This window comes from Electrophorus electricus, chromosome 12, assembly GCF_041902795.1.
Source record: "Electrophorus electricus isolate QZ-2024a chromosome 12, ASM4190279v1, whole genome shotgun sequence".
Classification (NCBI taxonomy): Eukaryota; Metazoa; Chordata; class Actinopteri; order Gymnotiformes; family Gymnotidae; genus Electrophorus; species Electrophorus electricus.
In genome coordinates, this window is record NC_137508.1 from 25,695,219 (window position 1) to 25,721,156 (window position 25,938).

At 41.3% G+C, this 25,938-nt stretch overlaps 1 long non-coding RNA gene across 2 annotated transcripts; it reads right to left on the reverse strand.

Moving 5' to 3' along the window:
• Nucleotides 1-6,068: 6,068 nt before the first annotated feature.
• LOC145660171 (uncharacterized) lies at nucleotides 6,069-19,195 on the reverse strand. Of its 2 annotated transcripts, XR_014126350.1 has the most exons (5): nucleotides 19,060-19,195; nucleotides 18,000-18,062; nucleotides 13,438-17,814; nucleotides 7,995-8,116; nucleotides 6,069-7,865 (listed from the first exon to the last, which is right to left on the reverse strand). It is a non-coding gene; the product is annotated as an uncharacterized LOC145660171 (long non-coding RNA). The 2 variants fall into 2 exon arrangements; XR_014126349.1 differs by having other exon boundaries at nucleotides 6,069-8,116.
• Nucleotides 19,196-25,938: the final 6,743 nt, after the last annotated feature.

Here is a 25,938-nt window from a genome sequence, read left to right on the forward strand (position 1 = left end):
TCACCACTAATTGTCATCCTATAGCTATGCAGAGCTTACATGACTATCTCAGTGTGTGCCAGCGAAGAGGTTTTTACAGATGCATGCGCCTATGTTCAAGTTCAAGTTCAAGTTCAAGTTCGGTTTATTCGTCACATACATAGTCATACAGTATAACTCGCAGTGAAATGGTGGAGTGCTCTGTCCAAACTGAGGAAAGGAAACAGGGGTGCATAGAGAAAAATGTATATATGCAAGATAAATATATATACTCTATGTATGTACAAAATATATTAACAATGTATGTACAATATTTGTATATTATGATTATATACACAATGTACAATGTATATGGTTGGGTATACATGTACACAATCTACAGAATGTACAGTGCAGGTGTAATATGGTTGGGTATATATGTACACAATCTACAGAATGTACAGATCCATTTTGTATAATAACATCTACAGTTGTTGTGTAACAAGGTAATTGAGTATAAATCTATATATACAGGTGTACAGATATACAGTTAATGTTACATGGTGGTGGTGGTCCCCACAGTTTATCAGTTTCCCTGATTCAGGGCCCAAATGGCCTGTGGGAAGAAGCTCCTCTTCAGCCTCTCTGTCTTGGTCTTCAGGGAGCGGAAGCGCCTCCCTGACCTCAAGAGAGAGAAGAGTCTATTGTTGGGATGGGTGGGGTCCTTCACAATTTTCCTGGCCTTGGTCTGGCACCGCTTGTAGTAGATGGTCTGCAGATCAGGAAGTTCCGTGTGAGTGATGCGCTCTGCTGAACGCACTACCCTTTGGAGTGCTTGTCTGTCCTGGTTGGTGCTATTCCCAAACCAGACTGTGATGTTCCCCGTGAGGATGCTCTCGATAGTGCAGGTGTAGACGTTCTGCAGAAGTTCCGCAGGAGTGCAGTCTGAAGTCTCTTAGGCGTCTGAGGTGGTAAAGACGCTGACGAGCCTTCTTTGCCAGGGAGTTGGTATGGCGGGACTAGGACAGGTCCTGCGAGATGTGAACTCCAAGGTACCTGAAACTATCTACTCTCTCCACCGTGGTTCCACTGATCCTCACAGGTTGGTAGTGCCGCTCCTGCTTTTTGCTGCAATCCACGATCAGCTCCTTTGTCTTACTGATGTTTAGGAGGAGATTATTTTCCTGGCACCAGTTTTCCAGGTGTTTAATCTCCTCCAGGTAGGCCCTCTCGTCGTTGTCCGAGATCAGACCCATGACAATGGTGTCGTCAGCAAACTTGACAATGATGTTAGAGCTGGAAGTGGCTGTGCAGTCGTAGGTGTACAGTGAGTAGAGCAGGGGTCTTAGGACACAACCCTGAGGAGCTCCAGTGCTGAGGGTGAGGGTGGATGAGGCGCAATTGCCCACCCGTACTAACTGTGGTCTGTCTGTTAGGAAGTCGGAGGTCCAGTCGCACAGGGATGTATGCAGTCCTAGATCCCCCAACTTAGTAGTGAGTAGGGAGGGAATGATGGTATTAAATGCTGAACTGTAGTCGACAAATAGCATTTTAACATAATTTCCGCTCCCTTCGTCCACGTGAGTCAGTGTAGTGTGGAGCAGATGTGCAATTGCATCGTCAGTGGAGCGGTTGTGGCGGTATGCAAACTGCAGTGGGTCCATGGAGGCTGGCAGTGAAGATGTGATGAAGTCTCTGACTAGCTTTGCAAAGCACTTCATCACGACTGATGTGAGGGCGACAGGGCGGTAGGGTCGAGGTTTCTTCGGGACGGGGACGATGGTGGACCGCTTGAAGCTGGACGGGACGATACCGAGCGTCAGGGAGAGATTGAAGATGTCGGTGAATACCGCGGCTAGCTGATCTGCGCAGGCTTTGAGGACCCTCCCGCAGATACCGTCTGGTCCCATCGCCTTCCTGGTATTCACCCTTTTAAACACTCTCCTCACGTCACTCTCCGTGATGATGAGAGGGCGCTGTTCCATGGCGCATGTGCCATTGGCTGCGCCGATAGTGCCATTTGGATTAGCGCTGTTAGCACTAGCGCCGTTAGCATTGGCGCTGTTAGCATTAGCGCTGCTAGATGTAGCCTCGAAGCGAGTAAAGAATGTATTCAGCTCGTTCGCCAGAGACTCATCCCACCCTCTGGACTGATGAGGGCGGCTCCTGTAGTCCGTGATCATCCGTAGTCCCTGCCACAGGGATCTAGAGCCACTCTGCTGGAACTGTGTCTCTAGTTTCTTCCCGTAGCGCCGCTTCGCCTCTCTCACCATCCTGCGCACTCCGTATGCTGCAGACTCGTACTCGTCCATGTTCCCGCTGATGATCTCCGCATTGTAGGCAGCAGTGCGAGAGTCTCGCGGATAGTTCTGTCCACCCAGGGCTTCTGGTTGGAAAACTTCTTGATGGTAATTCTTGGGATCGTGTCGTACACCAGTTTCCCAATAAACTCCACTACTGCCGCCGTACACTCGCTGACATCATCAGTGCTGCGCCGGAACATGTCCCAGTCGGCGTCATCCAGAGCGTCCTGCAGAGCGGCCACCGATTGGTCTGTCCAGCGCGCGACCTCCCTCTGAACCGGAGCTTCCCGTTTCAGCCTTTGTTTATATTTTGGTAGGAGGAAAATGGCGGCGTGGTCCGACATACCAAACGGTGGATGAGCTAGTGCCTTGTAATTGTCCTTGTATGGGGTGTAGCATTGGTCTAGTGTCCTAGTTCCCCTGGTGGGGAAGGTTACGTGCTGGTAAAGGTTGGGCACTGCACGCTTGAGGTTAGCGCTGTTGAAATCCCCAACCACAATAAGTGCAGCGTCCCGGTGCTGTGCCTGAAACTGTGTGAGAGCCTCATGAAGTTCACACAGTGCAGTGTCCATGTTAGCCTGAGGTGGGATATACACGGTGTTGATGATGACCGAAGTGAACTCCCGGGGAAGGTAGAAAGGCCGAAGCTTGAGGGCGAGCAGCTCCAGGTTGGGTGAGCAGGAGCAGGCGAGAGTAACAACATTGGCATTGTTGCACCAGCTGTTGTTTACCATCACACACACTCCGCCGCCTCTCGACTTCCCCGAATCTGCCGTCCTGTCCATGCGGTGAACCGAGAAGAACTCGGCCGGCTGGATAGCGTGGTTTGGTACCGCTGGGTTCAGCCACGACTCGGTGAAGCAGAGGAGATTGCAGTCCCGAATGTCCCTCTGGAACTTTATCCTGGCCCGGAGGTCATCGAGCTTGTTATCCAGAGACTGGACGTTGGCTAGCAGGATGCTAGGTAAGGGAGCTCGGTGTGCCCGAGCCCTCAGCCTGTTCCTGACGCCGGCTCGCTTCCCTCGAGGCCTTTTCCTTGCGCCGCGTCTTTTTTCCCTCAGGATCTCCGTCGGCCATCTTGGGTCCGGGGTCACAGACGGCTTGAGGTGAGTGCTATGTAGATTAAGAGAAATAAGGGCGTCTCTGCTGTACGAGATACGCGCCGTGGTGTGTAGAAAAGGGCTGCGGAGAAATCAGGGGTAGCGGAAAGAGCGAAAAAAAGTGCCAGGTGTGGACGGAGCAGTCGTGACGGCAGCCGACCTCACCGGCGCCATTTCAGCCTATGGTGTCTGTAGTTTGGATCAAAATGTGTTCCTTTTAGAATGTGTTTGTTACTTGATAGCATAAAGAAGACTTATTCTCTGAGCTGTCAGGCCCTGAACTACTTTCCTAAGAGAGGATAGAAATTAATGTATTTTTCTGATCATATATTAATACTAAACCCTACCCATCACTTGATTATTCCATAAATATAAAATTATATGTTCTAATTTTCCCGCACTAGCTAATGTATAAGACAATGTATTATTTTGTTTTGTTGTGTTTGCTCGCAACATGAAGAGAGGTCATGCACTAAGAAATGTGACCAGGGTTTCACCTACATTCTGTACTACACATGCTCTGGTCCCAGTTTTGATCTACTGCACAAGTGTACACAAGATGCAGCTCCCACCCTGTTGCCTTCAAAAATGTACGATTCATGAGATGTACTATCCATTCACAGTCAGTACTACAGAATAAGTGTTAACTCATAATTAAACCTTTGTTTCTTTTGTTTATTTTTGACATTCATTCTCAAAAAAATGTGACAACAGATTTTTGAATTCTTATTGAATAATGAGATACATTTTTGCCTGTGCTTCCTGTGTGCTGTCCGGCTGCCTCTCGACACTACCTATTCAAACTCCACTACCCAGATTACCCCAGGCAGTCATGTGGAGAGCCATCAACATAATTCCACCAATCCAATTAGTCATAGGTGATCCACATCTCCCAAGTATTGTTTGAATCCACCTATTTCTCATCATTTCCCTGTGTTACCTGATCTGTTCATTTCCTCTTTGTGAAGTATTGCTGCTCTGTGTGTTCACAGTGAGCAGTCAATGATTTGGTTACTTTAGATAAATTACTTGTACTGCATTTTATTGCTATGGGTAGCTAGCATAGCTGCTTTACATGCAAATGCAAGTTCAAATTAGCGAAGTAATAGTAAACAATATTATTTTAAGCATTTAGTTTGATTGTGTCACTAACAGCTTTTTAACGTTACTGACAAGTATCCCCAGCCTCTGTGTTTTTCCTTATTTTTTTATTTCTATCTATATGTCTATCTATGATTATTTTTTGGTTTCTCTTGATTTCAGTTTATTCTGGCTCTGACTACATATTCCAAATTTCCTCTATATCCCAACTACATCCTGTCTCATAGATGATAATGGATTCACCCTAAATAAACATATCTCAACTTAGAACATGCATCATGCTTTCCCTTGCTTCTTGTGACTATCAACCCTTTTGTGAGCTATTAAATTGCAACGCTGGCGAATGTCTAGCAAATATCAAGCATCCAATATCAAGCAATATCAATATCCAATATCAAACTTTATATCAATTAACATTATTATGATATAATTAGCTAGCTAACCAGTCGTTTCTGTGAAAAATACAGCACAAAAACTTTTCTTCAAACCGCATGCAGGTTATAAATAAGGTTACATACTTGTCATTGTGATTTAGGGCATAGTTGACTTACTGCAAAACATAAAATTAACCAAATAGCTGCTGTCTGAAATGGCTGAATGTATTGTAAAATATTATTAACAAATGGGCTATTTGAGTGACTACTCAGTGTTAGCAATTTTGTAAATATGACTTCGGAATTCCTTTAAAATTGTCTTTATTATCTTTAATATTGATTAATGCTCCCCTGCCATCCTTTTAGTATACGATGTGACACAGAGGACTGTTGCATGGCACAGCAATATTCTGAAGACTTTAAATTGAACCCACCCATAATACAAGCTAGGTTTTATGAATTTGTTTTGTTGTATAGTTTGTATTCTTTGTATTTTATACTGTTAAATATAAACGAGTGGTTGCTGGAGACAGCCTAATGAATTCATATGAATTAATGAATATATTTTCACTACAATATTCCTAAAGACTGACATTTTCTTCATCATTCATCATAAACATTTGTGTCATCATTCAAAAGTTAGTATTAGTACAAATATATAGCATAGTTATCATCCATGCACAGGATTTGGCTGAATCTATACCTGTACCCATTCTTAATGTTGATCTGGTTGAGAGGATTCAAGCCTATGCAATATAGCAGTGAGGCCACAGAATCTCCATGGTATATATCTCACTTTATGGTGATCTGAGCAATTGTCTTTGAGTTGGCTTCTAGTGTTGTGATGAGGTACATTTTCATACGACCCTTTATATAATATATGTATATATAAAGCTGGCATTCCACATACAGCTAACCTAGATTGCCATCTGTATCTGTATCTATATCTGTAGGTGTGGATCATGTCAGAGCAAGATTGTGGTGCTGTGCTTTGAGGTCTATTAACCACTGAGCTCCGGTGTTGTGTGATGTTTCATTCTCCCATATGCTCTTTCTCTACTGTCATATTTCAACTCTGGGTGATGCACTGTCAGGGTTAAGTTGCATTGCAACTGAAAGTAAGCTTTGGTTGATTCATTGATGAAGAAGGCATTTACTCTTTTTGGTGTTGTTTCTTTTGTATATCTCTGCAGTCTTGATGCCACTGCTTTTGTCATGGTTGATCCCTCCTATTGTCCTTCTCTATGGTTTCCTTGTCTCATTTTTCACTTTTCCAGTCCCGTTCCAGTACTTGCTTTGGTTTTCACTGTTTAGTATTTGCACCTGTGCCTTGTTTAGTGTTCATTAGTTCAAACATTTAAACCCTTTCTGGTTCCCTTGGAGTTTTGTTGTTCATTATTTGAATGGTTGCGTTTGTGTGTTTGGATGTTTGGATGTTTGGATATGCCCGTCTGTTTTTCAAAGCCTGCGTTTGTTAGCCCTTGTGTTATCTTAACCGTTTGGTTTTCCTTGCCTCTGTGTGTTATTTCCTAGTTTCTGTTGTAGCCTGTTTCCCCTGTTTGCCTTCGTGTACTTATGTTTTTGGTTCATTTCCTTACTGCTCAACGTTACACCTTTGTTTAGCAGACTGTATAGCCTCACTTAGGGGTCATATCAGGGGTACATAAGAAAATGTATTTCAAGACTTTAATGGAATGATTTGATAATTAGTTTATTTTATAGAGATTCAAAATGTAGTGAACTGAATGGATATTTTGCATGTGTTTTCCATCCCAATACTCCAAATTCCTACAGTAAAAACACTTCAGTGTCATTTTGTGAATATGTTAGAACGTGTTCTCCAAGACTATAGCAGAGTGAATTGATAACAATTTGACTTTTTAAAATAACAATTTGACAGTTTTTTTTTTGAATTTTATATACTATTACTATTCTAATAATATTTTACTTTTACGGCATTTAGCAGACGCTCTTATCCAGTGCGACTTACAAAAGTGCTGTCATTTACTCATAGAATATATCTTAGTACAGTACAGTAGGTTAAAGTCCAACAAACCAATGAACTAGAATACTGTAGAATACAGGGATAAATGCGGATACCTAGAAGTACAAAATACATAAGGTCTATCTTAAAAAATGATAAGTGCTATAAACAATAAGTGCTAGAGTTTGTTAAACAACATAATTGTAATAAACAATACCCTACAATAAGTACTAATTTAGTCAGTCAATATGGGAGCAGTGTCAGTTGTCCTTTAAACATTCTGCAAATAGATGGGTCTTCAGTCTGCATTTGACGACTGCAAGGCACTCTGCTGTCCGGACAGCAAGTGGGAGTTCATTCCACCATCTTGGAACCAGGACAGAAAATAGTCTCAATGCTTGTCGTCCATGAGACCTGAAGCAAGGTATTTCAAGCTGAGCTGTACTTGAGGTTTGAAGTACTCGAGATACAGATTGGCCTTTGACCATTGACCTAAGGTATGAAGGGGCTGGTCCATTTTTGGCTTTGTAGGCAAGCATCAAGGTTTTAAATCTGATGTGTGGAACTACTGGGAGCCAAAGAAGGGAGCGCAGCAGTGGAGTAACGTGTGAACTTCAGAAGATTGAAGACCAGTCGTGCTGCTGCATTCTGGACAAGTTGTAGAGGTTTGATGGCTCTTAGAGGAAGACCAGCAAGTAGTGAGTTGCAGTAGTCTAGCTTTGAGATCACAAGAGATTGCACAAGCACCTGGGTAGCTTCCTGTGAGAGAATGGGCCGAATCCTTCGTATGTTACAAAAGAGGAATCTGCAAGACCAGGTAAGAGTAGAAAGATGAGTTGAGAATGACAACTGGTTGTCCAAAGTTATGTCCAGGCTACGGGCAGTTTTGGATGGTGATACTAGGGAGTTCTCATAGGAAAGTGTGAGGTCATGGTAAGGGTTGTGAGTAGCTGGGATGAACAGAAGCTCAGTTTCACTGGGGTTGAGCTTCAAGTGGTGGGCTCTCATCCATGTCAGTCAAGCATGCTGAGATACATCTTGAGACCTGCATGTAGAAAAGAAAGAAATAATTGAGTGTCATCAGCATAGCAGTGGTAGGACAAACCATGAGAAGATATTACATCACCAAGAGAATGAGTATACAAAGAGAAGAGAAGGAGGACTAATACTGAACCTTATGGAACACCAGTGGAGAGTCTACATGGTTTGGATGTAGATCCTCTCCATGTCACCTGATAGGACTGTCCCTCCAGATAGGACTGAAACCATCTCCAAGCAGAGCCAGTCACATCAAGCCTGGAGAGAACAGAGAGAAGAATGTTGTAGTTCACTGTGAATCAAGACAGATCAAAACAGATGACAGTTTGGCAGCTTTAGCAGAATGAAGTTTTTCTATCACTGCTATAAGGGCTGTTTCTGTAGAATTTGCCAGTTTATAGCCAGACTGTTTGGGATCATGCAGCTGGTTCTGGGTGAGTAAAAGAGACAATTGATTATAAACTGCTCATTCAAGGGCTTTTGAGAGGAAAGAAAGAAGTGATACTGGTCTGTATTTGGTAACATTGGAGCCATCAAGTGTGGCCTTCTTGAGGATTGGTACCACCCTGGCGGTTTTGAATGCACTTGGCATGTATCCAGAAGATAAGGAGTTGTTGATTATGACAGAGATGAAAGGAAGCAGATCTCTTGCGATTGTCTGAGTGGAAGCAATTTGATCCACCGGACATGTAGTCGAATTGCTGTGTAGTATAGGATTACTATGCTATACTATGCTATACTATACTATACAAATATACAAATATATTATAAATATACTAAATATACTATTGTCATGGTTACCCTGTCTCGTATCTTTGTTTTGTTTTGCTTCCTTGGTATTCCTTGTATGAGTTTCTCAGCCCTCCATGAGCCTGTGTCTTGTTAAATCTTATTACACACGAATTCAAACCCTGCCTTGTTGCCTGTGTGTTTGCTGGTCATTGTTATGCATGCCCTGTTCATTATAGCTTGTGTTATATACTAGCCACTCCTTGTGATTCCTAGCCTCTGTCTGTTAAACCCTAGCCTCGCTGCTATTCCTAGCCCACTTTATTGGTTAGTGTTAGTTTTTATTGTTACTTGTAGCATTGTTATTGCATGCTCCGTTTTGTTATCATGTGCTTTTGTTTTTATTTCAGATGCATTCCCAGACTCTACACATTGGAACATTGACCCTGGACTGTACTAACGACTGTGACTGTGAATTTGACCTTAATAAATCTCGCTCTTCTCAGCATATGCATTTGCTTCGTGATCGCGCCATGTTACAACTATAGTGAACTGATTGGCTATTTGCACAGTACAGCTATATATTTTCTTCATCTTGTCAGAGCAAAAACAAAGAAATCTTATCATGCATAGCTAATAAATTGGAATTTATCAATACAGTGGATTTAAGTGAAAAGAAATGGATTTCAACAGGGAAGGTGTAAATTTCCAACAAATTTAAGACTTCTCTTCTACATATGTTTTAACAAATTTTCTTTAGATGCATTAGACCTCAATAATATATGTTTAATTAAGCTTTTGAACAAATTTATTTTAAAATTTCCCCCCTATGTCATTTCACAGAAGGGTTATTGTAATACAAGATGTAGACAAGCACTTAAGCCTTAAATGTAAATAGCGCGACTGAGCTTGTACAGAGTGCCGATGGTGTAACCATGGTTTCAGTGTAGTAGTGCATCAATTCAAAAGTGCTTCAACACAGTCTACTTCAATCAAGAGGTTAACAATCGATACCATTTGCATGGCAGTCCTTTTATTCATCAAAAGTCACTACATGGATTAATTCACTCATGCTAGTGCTCTCATTCGTGCATTGAAACAGCTGAAAGTTCCGCCACTTTCTGTCCTTTCAGGAGTTCTGTCTAGATTAAAGAATCATGTTCTGCAAAACATGCTATCCCCATTTTACCACAACCCCCACAATGACGCATACACCTTACACAAAACACAAAACCAGTATAATTCTACACTACCAATACAGAGCTTTAATCACTGCTGGCAAATGTTCTGAACGTTTCAATATAAAGTGTTATATGCTGTGGTTTGTCAAATGGATAACCCATTTAATTCTTCGTGGTATATGTTATGCGTTTCAAATATCTTGCCTTGATGGGTTTTTTTTAAATCAAATTTATAATCTGTTGAATTATTTTTGTCACGGAATGCTCACCTCCTGCGAGTCACGTGGTTTGGCCAGCCACTTGTAGTGGGAGGATCTGTTTGTTGACACACCTGCACCTTGTTTGTCTGTATGTATTTAAACCCGTGTCAAAGTGTGCAGAGTGTTGGTCATTGTGGGTGTAACGTGTGGATGTAACTTGTTGATGTTTCATGGAAATTTTAAATGTTTTCGTTATTGTTAACTGTGTTCGTGCTTGTTTAATGTCAACCGTTTCATGTTCGTATTAACGTTTGTAATGCTTGTGAGTGCCATTATCGTTCCGTGTTTATATGTCAATAAATGTACGTCCCAGTCGCTGGAGTCTCTGTGTCCTGCACCTTGCCCTGCTGCACTCGGGCCACCACGTGTTACAGTTTTAAACATAAGTCTGTTGTCTTCATTGCTCATCTTTGAATTCTTATAGTTTGTGTGAATAGAGATGTTCATTGCACAGCCTTCGAAAAGAGTCCAGTCTGTCACAATACGGCCCCTCCTCCCTTCGCTTTGTCCCCTTTGGTGTCCGTCCCTGTGTCTGTTCTTGTCCTGGTCCCTGTCCTTCCCCCCTCAGTCTTGCTTGTGCTGGCCCGTGTCGGGTCGCTCAGTCCTTTGGCCTTGCCGTTTCAAGTTCAAGTTCAAGTTTGGTTTATTTGTCACATACATAGTCATACACAGTATAACTCGCAGTGAAATGGTTGAGAGTGCTCTGTCCAAACTGAGGAAAAAGAAAAACAGGGGTGCATAGAGAAATATATATATATATACACACAAAATATATTAACAATGTATGTACAATATATGTATATTATGTTTATATACACAATGTACAATGTATATATGGATATGTGTATATATATACATTTGGTGTTGTTTCAGGGCCGTAGCCCGATAGGCTGGCGTGCTGGGAGTCGAGCCGTCAGGGAGCGGCTCTGTTACAATATGGCACCCCTCCTCCCAAACGTCTCCTCGTGTGTGTGTGTGTGTGTGTGTGTGCTCATCAGTGTGGCCACACCCCCTGTGTTCCACACCTTCTCCTCATTGTGTCATTATTATGCGTGTATAAAAGTCTCCTGTTTACGTGTTGCTGTTGTCTGTGTTTGGATTTGATAGCCTACGAGCTACATCTTTCATGTTATGTGCATGAATAAATGTGTGGTCCTGTTTACGCGACTCGTCCCCACATCCTGCTTAACCTCCATATGCATTACAGAAACACAGACCGACGAAGGATGCCTGGGAAGGGGAGCAAAAGAAGGAAGGGGAGGAAAGGAAGCAAATGCCCTTCCACAACCCCGCAGAGAGACCCTCCGTCATCCTGGCCTCACTCCAGACTTCCACAACAGAGAAGGAGGCCACTGGACAATTTTGGGAGGGGCCCTGAGTATGATCCAGGGTCGGACTCTGCGGAGTCCTACAGACCTCAGCCAGACTACAAGGATCCGGCACTCGGAAGTGGACTCCGCTGGGTCCTTTGACTCCTACATGGACTACTACGAGGGTTACGCAGATTATGGAACTAGAGGGGAGTGTAGCGACGTCAGTATGCGGTCGGACTTGGGGTTCGACTATGTGGAGGATCTTCCAATGGAGGTGGAGGAGGACCTCTATGGGGATCCTCCCACTGACAGTGACGTTCAATGTGCTGTCTCCAAGAATGACTAGCCTCTGGCACCTAAGATACTGCCCAAGACTCTGCACAGGAGGTAACGCTTAGGGCAAGCAAGCCATCCTGTGCAACAGATCTAGAGGTGACCTCCTCCAAAGAGGAAACTCCCTTCACTAGGGCACACAGCCCCAGAATTCGTGCACCTGTACTGAAACCTCGCAGAGGCAAAAAGGAAGCGACACCAGTGCTCACCCCAGAGAGGGGTAAAGTAACTGGTGCGCCTCCTGAAACAGGGCAGCAAAAGTTACCGCCCCCCAAATCAGCAAGGGGCGATCCCTCACAGGTGGGTCGGACTACAGCCCAGCCGATGACTGCGGGACAGCCAAGGGCTCTTGCCAACTTACCTGGACTCCTTTATAGTCCTTTGTGTAATTTTGTACCTGTTGCTGTCACTGTGTCTGTCCCCATTACGTTGTCTGTCCCAGTCGCTTTGTCCCCCTTGGTGTCTGTGCCTGTACTTGTCAGTGTATCTGTCCCTGTGTCTGTTGTTGTCCTGGTCCCTGTTCTTCCCCCCTCAGTCTTGCTCGCGCTGGACCATGTCGGGTCACTCTGTCCTTTGGCCTTGCCATTTGGCGTTGGTTTCGGAGCTGTAGCCCAATAGGCTGGCGCGCCAGGACTCACACCGTCAGGGAGGGGCTCTGTTACGATACGGCCCCTCCTCCAAAACATGTCCTCGTGTGTGTGTGTGTGTATGTGTGTGTGTGTATGTGTGTTCATCAGTGTGGCCCCCCCGTGTTCCACACCTTCTCCTCATTGTGTCATTATTATGCGTGTATAAGTCTACAATTTATGTGTTGCTGTTGTCGGTGTTTGGATTTGATAGCCTACGAGCTACGTCTTTCATGTTATCTGCATGAATAAATGTGTGGTCCTGTTTATGCGACTCATCCCTGTATCCTGCTTAACCTCCTATGTGTTACACAGTCCACCATTCCAGTTCAAGCATGCATAAGAATCCAACTGAAACACCGACAAAGCCAAGACAGAGAGTCACCTTCACTTCTCTATTAACTCATCAGGAATCATGTACTATTATGCAAGTCACAACTAGAGGGGGAGGTGGTTGCAAAGTACAATTCTAAAATCTACTAAAATCTAAATCTAAAAATCTAGTTTATCCCGCTTTTAATTTATGATAATCTGTAGGTGTCCAAGCTCTAAAGATCATTTTTCACAAGTCAGGAAGGTGAGGAAGCCTGTCATGGTTTCCTCCTCCTGGTGTTGTGGTTCCCACCATGACATCTTCATGTGCTTGTTTTGGTTTTCCTGGTTTTATTTTGGCGCTTTTTTTATCCTTCCTTGTTTTGGTTTCATTCTATTCCACCCCCTTGCCTGTATCCCTGCCTGTAAATATATTTACTCATGTTTGTTTAGTTTTCATCAGTCTCAGTTATTTAAGACCTCATGTCTGTTTAGACTCTGTTAGCCTCCCATGTTTTTGTTTCCCTCACTCATATAAAGAACCTCCTGCACTTGCATTCTGCCTCTCACCTCATCCCTGCTAAAACGTTGCAGAGCCAGACAAGGGAGGGGACAGAAATGCACGCATGACATGCACACCAAAAATAGCCAGTAAACTGACAAGAGCTCTTACAGAGACTCAAAGGCATTGGTTTATTGCAAATACACTTAAATAAAATTAAACAAACTCCTTTAATTTTGAAATATAATGTGTACGTTTGGTAGGCGCAGACAGATAAATCCGCCAGCAGATGGAGCTGTTGTGTCATTGGTGTATGGCCCTACCTGTGAGCAGTAGTACTAGTTGGGAATCACTCAGAGGAAGAATCTGAATGTGTTTGGAGCTGGATGACCCATGGCTGTCCTCATTGTCAATGTGATGTGTGACATTTTACTAAGCACAAAGCAAGACGTGAGTGGTACACAAAAGAACAGAATTTAATAAAAGTCCAAAAAAAGGATAACATCAATGGAGTAAAGTTGATGAGTAAAGTCCATCTGTTAGGAAGGCACCTAGGCAGACAACTCACTAACTCAAATATGAAGCAGAGCAGATCGGATATTTATGGGAAGCTATTATTAATTATTTACTTTTAGTCTTATTAAATATTTAGTCAGTCAATTTCATTTTTAGAGCACAAAAGACTACAAAAGCCAACCAATGTGCTATACAACTTAAACAAGCACATCAAATTAAAAACATTCAACTTTCACATAAGTAAAAATAAAATGAATAGCAAAAATAGTACACCAATAAAAACCGATGCTTTACTTTTCAAATTTGTCAGCTGTGTTTTTTTGTTGTTGTTTTTTTTAAAATAAATGTCTCAGTATGTTGAGAGATGCTGCTGCAACCTGTTCCTTGCCTTGAGAATGTTTTAAATTTAATTTAATAAGGATGTTATCTACACTTAATATTGTTATTTATTATTACTCATATCAATATTATTATCCTTTCTGGTAATTCAATTATCCATTTTAATTGAAACAAAGAAACATAAGCAAAAACTATAGGAACATAAAACAAAGGCAAAGGCAATGCTAAAAGCTCAGGATAAAGAAAATAACAAGCTACAGAAGTAACAAACCATACAATAGCCAACAATGACACTAACAAAATACAGGGCTTAACAAAAAATAACTAGACTCCGCTGAAAGTACTCAGGAGCAGGGAACAAAACAAGGAGTCAGAACATGGAACGACCAAAACAAAGTTGTACATGGAATAGCTTTGCTGGGCAACAGCTAGCATGTATGCCTTAACCACCACCACCAGGTGTCCTAACTACACTGACTTCCCAGGTGTAGGAGCAATTATTTGACACCCCTGGAGGGCAAGGAGTTCCCATGATATGCAGATTAAAGAAATGCATTGTTTCCACAAAGAAGCACCAACACAGCAAGGCAGTAAAAGAACCATTAGTTTTTTGTTTTTTTTCTAGACAGGACGGCACTTACAGAACTTGCTGGACCTGGTGGACTAGGACTAACTGAAAGCCTATGTATACTCTGCAATTTCAGAGCATTCAATGGAGAAAAACACTGTAATAAGAAATACAATAAACTCAAGCATTCTTGGAACTCATGATTCCAAATTGTGGATGTTTGTCAGCTGCAGTGGTTCTAGGAAGTTTTACACAGGGTGGAAAGAGATTTAGTGGAGTAGCAGGAATTTTTGGGCAGGTAGCATGTTGGGGGTGGATAGGATCACATAATTTCTCAATGTTAATTTTTACTGAATTGTCTCCAATTTATTTTGTCATTTTGCGTGATATTGTGCATTCAGAATGCACATATTTATTGCTTCCCTTTATAGCACTAATGGAACAGTCCTGTCATGCTTTTGCTCTCTCTGGCACTGGGGTTCCCATGGTGACACCTTGTTCCTCCTCCTTGTCTAATTCCCTGCCTGTCATAGGTTTCACCTGTGTTTTGCATGTTTGTTTGTTGGTTATTGTCACTGTCGCTTCTATATCACTACCTTTATCCTTGTTGCTATTTAAACATTACTTTACCTAGCTCTTTCTCCATGCACATCTCTTTTAAGCAAAGTTATTTGGTTTATTGGTTGTACTTGTTTCTAGTTGTCTTCTAGTTTCCCAATTCCTTATGCTTTGTGCTTGCTTTCATTGTTATATTAGTTTCACTGTTTGTTCTGTTTATTTCCTTCATTTAAATGCCTCCTATCACTTGCTTGGCAATGCCCATCAGCACAGCCACTGAACACCTTAGTAAAATCCAGGCAGCACATAAATCTATGCCCATAAGTGAGCTGCGGGGGTGTTGTTGACAGCAGCAATTGTATTATTAACCTGACACAACTCTCACCTTTGAACCACCTCATATGCATGTTTGCAAAATTTGGTGTTTTACCATACTGAGGGGAAGAAGTGAACCATACTGCGAACACTTCCATGCCCTAACCTGAATTTGTTGAGCCAGATAGGGTGGGAATTCATCTGGAGCTACACATCTTGCATTTTTTATCCAAAAACCATTAGAATCAACGTACCTTTGTCCATCCAAGAGCAGACCTCAAAGGCTGGAGCATCATAATACATCTATAACAGTAAGGAACATCATTTTGCTTGTCATCCATTGGAGTAGTAATAGCAGCAATTGAAAGAATGGGCAACATTGCTGCAGCTTTGCTGCCCTGTCACCCATAAAGCCCAATGTTTGATTAGCTTAATGCTTTTTCCTGCTAAGTGTCCTGGAAGCTCACATGACGACATGAGATCAGAGACAAATGAAACATGTTTCTTGGGTGTAGCAAAGCCATGCTACCACCACATCTGACCAAAGTTATGTATTAAGCCAAAAGCATAATGAGAACATGTAAACCGTAGGGCTAGATGGTAAAACTCAAGCAGCGGTCAGTGCTACAAACTTGGCAGCTTGTGTGGAGAAATGATCAGGGAGACAAACCTACACCACCAATGGATGTGGCAATTAGACAGCCCACCCAATATGTTTACTGCCATTGATAACCTGAGCTTAGCCATCAGCAAATGAAATTAAATATGGATTCTCCAGAAGAATTTCTGAAATACCTAATGGTCAGATGGTAGATAGCACTGCATAGTCATCAGATTCACATTCATCATTATTAAAGTCACATTAAAGATAAGGGATTAGTGATCTGACCCTTTTGAAGGTGAATGTTAATAGCTGTAAGAACATCCAGCCAACTGCTCCAGCTTTGTGTAGTAACTGTGATAACCCAAACTGATGACAACAGAGAGACTACTACATGAGAACAAAGTACTGTTGACCAATGAGACAGGACAAAAGAGCATAAACCATGACAGTCGTACAAGTTGCTTAAAGCACACCCAGACATGGATCATACCCAGTGGCACCGATATCTAGCTCAACTGAAAAATAATGTACTAGCTGCAGCTGACCACCACGATCCTGCATAAGTCTTGCATTCATAAAATGATAATGTCCGTGCACATACAACATCAACTGTAATTCAGTTTGCACAAAGCCCGATGCTACATCAAATATATGCCACCCATGGTGTTATTTGAACTATGCACAAGGGCAGTGGTAGGTCAGTGGTTCAGGTACTCGACTAGTAATCAGAAGGTTGCCAGTTACATTTACGGCATTTAGCAGACACTCTCATCCAAAGCGACTTACAAAAGTGCTTTTTCATTTATTCATAGAATACATCCTAACCAGTAGAGTGGGTTAGTCAAATTTACCAACAAACTAGAATAATGTAGAAATACAGGGATCAGTGCTGATGCCTAGAAGTACAAAATACATAAAGCTTTATCTTAGACAATGATAAGTGCAATAAACAAGTACTAGAATTTGTTAGTCAACATCAGTGTAATAAACAATACCCTACACTAAGAAGTAGTTTCAGTTAGTCAACATAAGAGCAGGGTCAGTGGTCATTTAAATATTCCATGAATAGATGGGTCTTCAGTCTGTGTTTGAAGACTGGAAGGGACTCTGGACAGCAAGCGAAAGTTCATTCCACCATCTAGGAGCCAGGACAGAATAGTATCGATACTTGTCTTCCATGAGACTTGAAGTGTGGTATTTCAAGCCAAGCAGTACTTGAGGTTTGAAGTACACGAGGTACGAATTGGGCTTTGACCATTGACATCATGTATGGAGGGGCTGGTCTATTTTTGGCTATGTAGGCAAGCATCAAGCTTTTAAATCTGATGCGTGTAGCTACTGGAAGCCAATGAAGGGAGCACAGCAGCGGAATGACACGTGTGAACTTCGGAAGATTGCTGCATTCTGGACAAGTTGTAGAGGTCTAATGGCTCTTAGAAGAAGACTAAGAAGTAGTGAGTTGCAGTAGTCTAGCTTTGAGATTACAGGAAACTGCACAAGTACCTGGGCAGCTTCCTGCCAGAGAAAGGGCCAAATCCTTTGTATGTTACAAAGGAGAAATCTGCAAGACCGCATTAGATTTGAAACACGAGTTGAGAACGACAACTGGTTGTCCAAAGTTATGCCCAGGCTATGAGCAGCTTCGGACGGTGATGCCCGGGAGGTCTCAAAGGAAACTGAGGTCATGCTAAGGGCTGGGAGTTCCTGGGATGTACAGAAGCTCAGCTTTACTGGGGATGAGCTTCAAGTGGTCATCCTTTTCGCAGTGTCAGTCAAGCATGCTGAGATATGTCTGGAGACCTGCATGTCAGAGGGTGGAAAATAAAGAAATTGTTCAGTGACATCAGCGGAGCAGTTATAGTAGAAGATATTACATCACCAAGAGAACAAGTATACAAAGAGAGGAGGCGATGGCCTAATACTGAGCCCTGTGGAACACCAGTGGAGAGTCTAAATGGTTTGGATGTGGAGCCTATCCATGTTACCTTATAGGACCATCCCTCTAGGTAGGACTGAAACCATTTCCATACAGAGCCACTTACACCAGGCTAGAGAGAACAGAGAGGACAATGTTGTGATTCAAGCCCACTACTGCCAAGTTGCCATTGTTGGGGCCCTGAGCAAGGCCTTTAACCCTCAATTGGTCAAATTATACTCAGTCATAATTCTAAGTCACTTTGGATAAAAGCATCAGCTAAATGCCAATGAAATGAATGCACAAGTTTCCGATGTGGTAATCCACTGTCTGTAGCCATGGCTGAAGGGATTACAACATCTTTTGCAGCTGTATGTACCAAACAAATCATGCTCCTAATCATTCACAGATGTCTCTACATATAACCGTGCTCTAGACTGTTGTCACAGTTCTCATGTTTTTTAGTGTAAACATGCCCCTAGGGAAGCATGTTGGTCCACCTGCTGTATCAGTTTACCTAACTGAAACATGTGTTTGTGTTCTGTGCACTAGTGGCTGCACATTTATGATTGGCACACTGTTGTAACCACAGTACTCAGTTATTATTAAAGAAGTGACACTCCTGCAGTTCAGTCTTTAATAAAAAATGGCAATGTCTGAACAATTGAATGTCCCCATTATGCACTTGTCTAAGGCTCTAAGACATTGCTCCTGACCCCATTCTGACACTTCTTGTCCTTATTATTACTTAACTCTGTGACTGCAACAATATCACAAAGACAAACTACAGGAAACACCTCTGTACTTTTTTCCTAAAGAAACACTACTGGGAATAACCACACAAAAACAAATAAAAAAAGAATGATTGAGACACGTACATCTATGTTTCTCGAAGCAGAAACACTGTCTGCTCTCATAGACTAACATCTGATCTGTGATCTGGAAAACATCATTTACAGATCAATGCAACTCATAATTTTTGTCTTGTGGTTACATACAACAGGATAACATAGATGAGAAAACACAGTATGCCAACCTCCTAGATTAATATTCTAGGGATAGTCAAACAAAAACAAACATAAATGGACTGTTTGCCTTTGCTACTTCTTTGTCTAGAAGGTTTAACTCACCAAGTTTAGAGAGTGATCAACCATTCCACTTTCGTTGCTATAAATTGTTGTGTATCTTCGTCTATGCAAAGGAAGAGTCAAGAGAATCTGGAGGTTGAGGCAGAGTGTTGTTTATTGAGGTCAGTGTCTGTTTTCAATACTCACCACCTGTCTCACCAATAGGCTGCATCAATCATAATCCCCGGACCTCTGGCTAACACCACCTGTTACCAATTCATCTCAGTGAAATTAAGCACCATTACATTAAAGCAGTCTTTTGATGTGTTGCCTTGGTTATTGCCTGTGCATATTAAGAGGTTTTCTAATTTTGTTTCCTGTTGTGTTTTTGACACTGTTCTCTTGTTACTTTGCTTTTCTGGATTTGTCCCTTTGTACTCCTGCTAGTGGTGGGGTTCTTTGGGGGGGGGGGGGGGGGTTGGGTTGTGCCTCTGCCAGTGTTTGGACTATGTTATTGGATTGGCCTGTAATCAATAAAGCTACACCTGACCTTTTCCAAAAGTTTCTGATTCCTTACACAATAATAGAATAGAATATGGAAACAAATTCCACCTCCACGTCAGTTAGATGAGGGCGATAAGAGCTATATCCAGAAGGTTATTTAAAGCTATGTACTCATTTGACCTGATCCAAGTTCTGTTAGATAGAGTAGGTTAAATCCATGATCAATGGTGGTATCGTTTATGCTAATTTCTTTAGATGTTGGAGTGCTGGCAATATTCTGTGTGCCATTTCGTTTAATACTACTTAGGTTATTTAAACATTTTTTTTAAGGTTTTCTGTATTTCTGCTTAGCTCAGGGAACAGAAGTGTCAATACAGTGGACCTTGAGTGATGTCTCATAGCAATCAGGAGATGGTTTATCTTCTTTCTCTGCTATCTGGTCTCCACTCTGTATTGTCATTGAATAACTAAGACTGTCATAAAACTCTGAATTATGCTAAAGGAAAGGAGAGCAGCACCCTACCGAGCAGAATGTATACCATCCCACCATAAAAGGCCAGGCTTTTCCTCAAACGTAGCCCATTTATCTTTGAACCCCACATTGTTTTGTGAGAACCACTTAGACATCCAGCCAACAGTTCAACGATAAAACCGGTTGTACATTATATTTCCACGCAGCACTGGAGTGGGTCCAGAGCATACTACAGCATCAGACATTGCCTTCACACTTAAATTTTACTCTTAATAATCTCTGAAGGGTGAAGGCATATACCATTAGGTCCTATATGAATGACTGCCTTAAAGAAACTATGGTTGCCTAAGACCTTAAGATTATTTGCAATGTCTGGTAACCTGGAAGCCATTATGCAGCTAACTACAGCTACTGGTGTCCCTAAAGGCCTAGCTAATTTCACCTGTTGCAGAACAGAGCCCCCTATAATCAGAGCTCTTTCAACAGGTTTCTCAGTGGGTGCCTCATTGAGTAGGGCAAACCTGTTGTGTACACAAATGGAAAGGGTGTAATGCTGTCATGGGTGAGCTGACGTATGACTATTTCACCATGATGTCACTGATTCATGAAAGAAACAGGAAGAAAATGTCCTGTCAAAATCTCTTTAGTGCAGTACATTAATAACATCATCTTTTCTTCATTCAATTTAAGAGTACATTCGACTTCCATACCACTGACTTTTTGGCATTTCTTTCATATCTTAGTTGACATGGTAATAAAGCTAATTTGGCTGAAGCACAAATAGCCTCATCCTCTGTTCAGTTTTTAGTAGAGCTAATGACTTTGAGCTAGAGTGGCTGGAACATTCTGTTGTGCCTTCTAATAAAGGTATTCAGCCAAACCCTTTTGACTAGAAATATAAAGCAGCGAAAATTTTAAGCAGTGCTGTGTGTCTGTACTATGATTTTTCCTAAAACCTGAAAGATAATTCTAAACTATTGTACACATTGAGGTTAATAACTCTGCTTCACTTGATGCTAGAAAGACAGGGTTACTCTTCTTGGAAAGGAACATACGAGAACTACTTGTATTTAAAATTAGATGGATCTACATGCTGTCCTTGCAATATCTCTCCTGCTAAAAGCTGTGAAAAAAAAAACATTGCACTGATTGTATAAAACCCCTTATGGTATTTTTATGGATGTTTCAAGCACACATACTTTTTTCAGTTGTTTATTTGGCTCATGACTATTAGTCAGTTGCCCTTCACCACAACAATTAACCATTTAATTTTTCTTTGATGGTGAAGGGAAAGAGAGGACATACATCCTGCAAGATTTTACATCATCAGCTCTACCTTGCATCATCAAGGTGTCACAGAATGCTCCTCCCCCCATGTGTCATATGTTACAGCCTGCCGCGTGCAGGGGGATTCACATGTGTATTGTTTGTAACCATGCCCCCCTGGGATAGCACACACCTGCACAGGATTTAATGTTACATGTTTGGTTGTGTATTTAAACCCCTTTCAGTGTGTGCTCCTTGGTCATTGTCGCTACTTATGTGTTAGTATAGATCTCTGTAGCTGTAACGTTGGTTTGTGTTATCACCAATTCATGTGTATATGTTAGTTGTTTAATGTTTAACATGTAACTTTGTTCAACATAGATGTTGTATGTGAGTACCACCTTTGTCATCTATGTTTAATGTAAATAAACATTTTGCACCACCGAGGAAGTCTGTGCGTCCTGCTCCATGCCCAGCGGCACTCAGGCTATCAGTGTTACACAAGGTGGAATCTGTAAGAAGCAGAATGTCATTTCAACATGTCTTCCTTAGTGCAGTGTATAATTAACATCAGGTTTGCTTCATCCAATTTGAAAGTGCATACCACTGAATTGTTGGCATTGCTTTCACATGTTAGGTCACATGCTAAAAAATCAATGTGTCTAAAGCACAAATAGCCTCTCCCTCTGTTCAGTTTTTAGGACAGCTAGTGACTTTGAGTCAGAGTGGCTGGAACATTCAGTATTTGAAGGGTGACTCCCTGCCATGCCTCCTAATATAGGTATTTTGCTCAGCCCTTTTGTGTTTGCTTGAGTAGGTTTCATTCGCTGAAATAATTTCATTAATATGCTCATAAATTACTGCAACCCTTTGATTGTTAATGGCACAGGGAATAAGCACACAGCAGTAGTGTAGCAGCAGAATCAGGCTGGATAGAATGCTATCTAGCTGATAAATATCAAACACTTCCAAATTAGCCGAACCAAGCGTGATGTCATACAATCTATAGTGATCCACATTACATGTTTGGTTTCATAAATGATTTTGGTGACATTATATTTCATCCTTTTTAGATTAAATAAACATTCACACTCTCAATATAATAGTAGTGATTTAGCAGTAGTGAAGCATTGACCTTTATAGCATTTAGCTGACACTTTTATGTAAAGTGACTCACAATTATGACTGAATACAACTTGAGCAATTGAGGGTTAAGGCTCAGGGGCCAAACAGTAACAATTTGCCAGTGGTGGGACTTGAATTGGCAACTTTCCAATAACAAGTTGAATACCTTAGCCAGAGCTACCACTGCGCTGCATTTAAATACATTTCCTGCACCACATTTAAATACATTCAGCAAATTAATCAAAAATATTTTTAATTGTTTAAGTGTTTAAATAAGATTTGTTTATAATCTGACACATTCAGTTGTTTCTCACTGTATTTGGAGTGTCCAAATAAAAAACTGTAGAAGTTAACCTTAGAAGTCACTGAACATGTAACAGGTATAATACATACTGTCTCAGCACACTTAACAAGCTGTTATAGACATTCTGTTGACAACATTATGAAACTTGACTTGATTTTGGTTCAGGTAAGGGTCAAGATTAGGGCCGAGGTGAGGGATAGAATAAGATTTTGGGTTGAGGTTAAGGTTGGGATAAAAATTAGGGTGAGGGTGTTAATATTAGGTTCTGGATTTTGGTTGGGGTAAAAGATCTTCCCTTGACACTGAGGAAGTATGAGCAATGTTATAAATAATTATGTAGACCCATCTATTTGCAGAATATTTAAAGGACAACTGACACTGCTCCCGTATTGACTGACTAATTTAATACTTATTGTAGGGCACTATTTATGCTTTTTAACTCTAGCACTTATTGTTTATAGCAATCATTGTTTAAGATAGACCTTATGTATTTTGCACTTATAGGTATCAGCATTCATCCCTGTATTCTACAGTATTCTAGTTCATTGGTATGTTTAATTCTAACCTACTATACTGTACTTGGATATATTCTATGAATAAATGACAAAGCACTTTTGTAAGTCGTTCTGGATAAGAGCGTCTGCTTAATGCCGTAAATTTAAATTATGTAGACAAGGCTGCAGCAAAGTTTCCCAATGTGTGATTTTCTGCCACAAATTTTTGTTAATCCTCAGTGTCTGCATTCATTTCTAAATGTAATAAAACTTTCTAAATGCAGTAAGACATCGAAGGTTTAATTGTTTTTATTTAATGAAGAATTGAATGCATGAGAGAGAAGCAGCCAATTTAATCTCTTCTGATCAAATTCCACAAAACATTCAATTCATATCTACACACATGGCAGTGATGGCATGGATACATGGATACATACTGTTTTTCCTCAGATTACTCTGCACCAAACATAGCTCCATCTTAAAACACACGTGTATCAAAACAAGTACACAAAACAAGTTATTGTTCCTGACAGGATCCTTGTCCCTATTCCAGGCTTTGTCCCTATTCCATGCTGGCCCCTGCCCCAGCTCCCGTTCCTGTCCCAATTTTGGAGTCATTTTTGGCTCCTGTGGCCATTGAAGGCCCAGCTCCATCTTCTGTCCACATTACTAATTGAGCCACTGAGTTATTATAATAATTTCCTTGAGTAGGTAGTGCATGCAATACATGAAGACCATGTAAGAGAGTGGGTTGATAAATTAGTATGGGAGAGGCAACTCAACTTGTTCTCATCATGTTCATGCACTATTTATACTCTGGCAAAATGGTCTTTCTCATGTATAAACAACTTAAAAGGACTATAGTCTAAAAAGCAGATTAAAGCACTGCCTTCAATGTCTCAAAAGAAGTTTTACTCTCTGGACTCCATTGAATTGAGATAATTCTTTAAACTCATTTCTATAACTGGGAGGGATGACAATATCCTGCTCTCCCCCCAAAGTGGAATGTGTCTGAACCTAGATAACAGGCCTGAGGGCTGCACCATAAGCAGGCTGAAAAAAACTTGGGGGTTTCAGTAGGATAGCAAACTTCACTTAATAAAACATTTACATGCTGGTTTAATTGATATCGTGATGTGGGTTAGCAACTTTAGGTTTAACCAGGCTTTACTGATCAATTCCTATGAACTAGTGCAATAAATGCCTTGCCTTCAGCAACTTTGGGCTGAATGCAAATGCTGAAGCTGCAACAAAACCATAATAACCAGGTTCTTAACGCAGTATCAGGTTAAAATAATCACATCATATAAAAAATTTAATCATTCAATAAACATGGATATTACACGTTTCATTTGTGAAGCCCGAACCAGAATACAATAATCTTTTTTTCTATAGGTTTGTTCTGACTGCTATCTCTTAGAAGGGAAGTGATCTATAGGAAGACAGTAGTTTATTCAACTTAGTTGAAGATGAAATTAAATGGAGTGGAATAGATCACGCTTGGACAATGAGGATAAAAATGTAAAAATATAATAAAAGAAAAATAATCGAGAACTTATTTTACCATTACATTACTCTTAAAATATCCTTATGCTCCTACATAATCAATAAAAAAATAAATCACATATGTAAAACTTTATGTACACAGTGAGGCAATGATAAAAACAAACCTTCTACCCACCACAGTCAGGATAGCAGGCTCAATGTACCAACTTTATTTATATAGCAACTTTCTTACATACAGATGTTTTTATATATATATATATATATATATATATATATATATATATATATATATATATATATATATATATATATATATATATATATATAATGTGTGTGTGTGTGTGTCATAGTTAGTCCCTCCCAGCTTCTGTGTTCCATCGTTTCCCTCTCATGTGTGTTTTGGTTCCATTCCTTAGTTTCGTTTTCTCCACCCCTTGCTTGCTTTTCCACGTCCATCATTACTTTCACTTGTTCCTCGTTTCTAGTCTTATTAAGTTCATGTATTTAAATGAACAGCCATTGGCTCCCCTTGAAACACTAGAGAGGTAGTTTAGTGGAGTTGGCTAGGTCCCTGGCTGGTGTTGCTGTAGCCTATGTTCCAAGTACAGGCCATGAGCGCTGGACGGGTCTGCTCAAAGCCCATGAGGACTGTCTCAAAGGCTCCACCTCTAGGATGGGCTCTCCCTGGGTGGCTGGTGACAGGCGGGACATAGTCAGTAGCAGCACGTTTGGACCCAGGGCAGACGTGCCCCTCTGCAGGGCCAAGGACACGCCTCCACTGCCTGCCCTAGACTGCCTGCGTCTATGCGCCTTTTGCGTATGTATATAGGTGCATCTACTTGTCGTTGTGTGTACCCACGGGGCATGTGGGTGCGATATATTGTTTGTTCAGGCTGGGTCCCTCCGAGGATGCTTTCGCCATTGAACATAGTAGCTGCACCTCTGGACGCACTGCTTAACATTGTAGCTGTGCGTCTGTATGTATTTAAACTACTGTTGGTGTGTGCCCCTTTGTTGGTCTTTGTTATGGTTTTGGTTCTGTTTGTGATGCACATCTTGTTCCTGGTTGTTGTATCAATGTTGTATGTTACTCAACCTGCATGTTCTACATGAGTGCCATTATGTTTACCATTTGTGTCTCGTCAATAAATCTGTCCATGCCAAGGGAGTCTGTCCGTCCTGCTCCTTACAAAAGGTCTTTAGAGAAATATTGGTCAATTTTTTCCTTCAGTCTTTGTGTCTTTTGATTACACACACACACACACCCAGAG